This window comes from Solanum pennellii, chromosome 2, assembly GCF_001406875.1.
Source record: "Solanum pennellii chromosome 2, SPENNV200".
Classification (NCBI taxonomy): domain Eukaryota; kingdom Viridiplantae; phylum Streptophyta; class Magnoliopsida; order Solanales; family Solanaceae; genus Solanum; species Solanum pennellii.
In genome coordinates this window covers 26,301,723-26,304,294 of record NC_028638.1, presented here as the reverse complement: position 1 = coordinate 26,304,294, position 2,572 = coordinate 26,301,723, and positions in this window count along the sequence as shown.

The following is a 2,572-nucleotide window of genomic DNA, read 5'->3' as shown; positions in this document are numbered from 1 at the left end:
ATCATTTTCCATATTAGCACATGCTACGCCCGATTCGTGCAGGCCATGATCGATGTCTTTTGCTGTTGGCCGATGTGCACATTGCATGACTGATGTGTACCATTCGATGCGCACACACCATGTTTGATGCATCCATGCCTTGGCTGATGTGGTCTTTCACTGGCACGAATCATTTTCCATATACGAACATGCTATGTCCAATTCGTGTATGCCATGTCCGCTGTCATTTTTTTGTTGGCCGATGCATGCAAGCCATGACTCATCTAGCATGGCTGATGTGCAGACGCCACAACTGATGCTTTCAATCCTTGGTCGATGTCATATGACATTGGACTATTTGTGTAGGCCACGAATGATGTCACTCAACCAATGCACACATGCCACATCTCAAGCTTGTAGGACTTGGCTGATGCTGATACTCATTGGAAGACATTGTTTGCCACTTGGGATCATGCTACATCCAATGCTTGCAAAAAATAACCAATGACGCCTAGCTGATTTGCACACACAAGGCTTGATGCATGTATGCCTTGCCACATGTCTCCTGACATTGGCAGGTATCATTTTCCATATACACACATTCTACACCTAATGCGTGTTGGTCATGACCAATGTCTTCTGCTGTTGGCCGATGCGCACAGTGCATAACTAATGTCTCCTAGACGATACACACACACCATGTTTGATGTATGTATTCTTTTGCAGATGTCCTATTACATTGCAAGGCATCGTTTTCCACATACACACATGCTACGCTCGATGCGTGCAAGCCAAGACCGTTGTCTACTTCTGTTGGCCAATGCGCATAGGGCACCCCTAATGTCGCCCAGTCGATGTGCACACACCACAACTGATGCTCGCAGTCCTTGGCCGATGTCATATGACATTAGTGATATGTGTAGGCCATGAATGATGTCACCAATCTGATGCACACATGCTACACATAAAGCTTGAGATCCTTGGCGATGGTGATGCTACTTGAAGATGTTATTTGCCACTTGCACACATGCTATGTCTGGTGCTTGCAGGGCATGACCGATGACACCTAGATTATATGCACATACAACGTTTTTTGCATGCATGAATTCGCAGATCTCGTATGATATTGGCAGGCTTCAACTTTCATATACGAACATGATACGCTCAATGCGTGCTCGCCATGAACACTGTCTTTTGTTGTTGGCCGATGTGCACATGGCCCGACTGATATCGCCTAACCGATGTATACACGCCATAAGTGATGCTTCCAGGCCTAGGGAGATTTTATATGACATTGGCTGACAGTGTAGGCAACAAATGATGTCGCCCAGTCGATACGCACAAGCCACACATGATGCTTATAGGCCTTGGCTGATGTTGATTCCATTGGAAGTCATTCTTTGCCACATCCGCACATGCTACGTCCGATGCTTGCAGACAATTACCGATAACGCCTAGCTGATGTGCACACATCACGTTTGATGCATGCATTCCTAAACAAATTTTTTCTGACATTAACAGGCGATATTTCCATATACACACATTATACCGCTGATGAGTGCAGGCCATGACCAATGTCTTCTACTATTGGCCGATGCATTCAGGCCCTCACTAACGTCACCCGATTGATGCATACACACCACGTTTGATGCATGCATGCCTTTGACAATTTTGCCTGATGTTGTTAGACGTTGTGAGTCATAGATGCACATCCAATGCAAGAAGGCCATGACCGATGATGGGTAGCATTTTTGATGCGTGCATGCCATGAGCGATGTTGCCGAGATGATTAGCACATGAAATATCTAATGTGTGCAGGCCATGAAATGTACCAGCTATCATTGCGCACACACCATGTTTTATTATTGTACGCCTTGTCTATTTTCTTCTACGTCTACAGCTGTTGTTTTCCATATGCACACATACTATACTAATGTTTTCAGGCCATGAACGATGTCGTTTTTGTATCAACCCTAAAAACAGCTATGCTAAATAATGGTTAAAGTACCTAAAATGCCGACAATTAGACCGGGTGCACATGGATTGAAGCCCATAGAACATGACCTTTGAAACCTTACGAAATCCAAACCAACTATCTTGGGGAGTTAGTTGATCTAGGAAAGGTTGGGTCCAGACATGTAGGGCTCCCGAATATGAAAATTTACTCGGATAAGTCTTTACCAGACATAAAAGGGGGAAATCTTAAGTTTAGAGGGTCTAGGGGTAAAATGGTCTTTTTCTAGGATAAGGATAGTATCGTAATTACCCTTAATATATAATTAATTATTTATTTAATAAGGTGGAGCGGAATTTTGGGGGGAGAAGGCCAAATTTTGGCCCTTAGAGTGAAGTCTTGCTCCACCCGGTTTAGAACCTAGGTGGAAGCAATAAATTAAATTTGTTTTAATTTATGTTGGTAAATTAATGTAAATAATTAATATTTATTATGATTAGCTGATTTAAAATATAAGGGAAATCATATTTTTATAATAATTAACTAAACATTATTTGACTAAGTCCTAAACTAGAATCCTAAGCCTAAGGTAACTCTCTCCTCTCACGCTCATGTCTCTCTCACGTCTCTATCACTCTG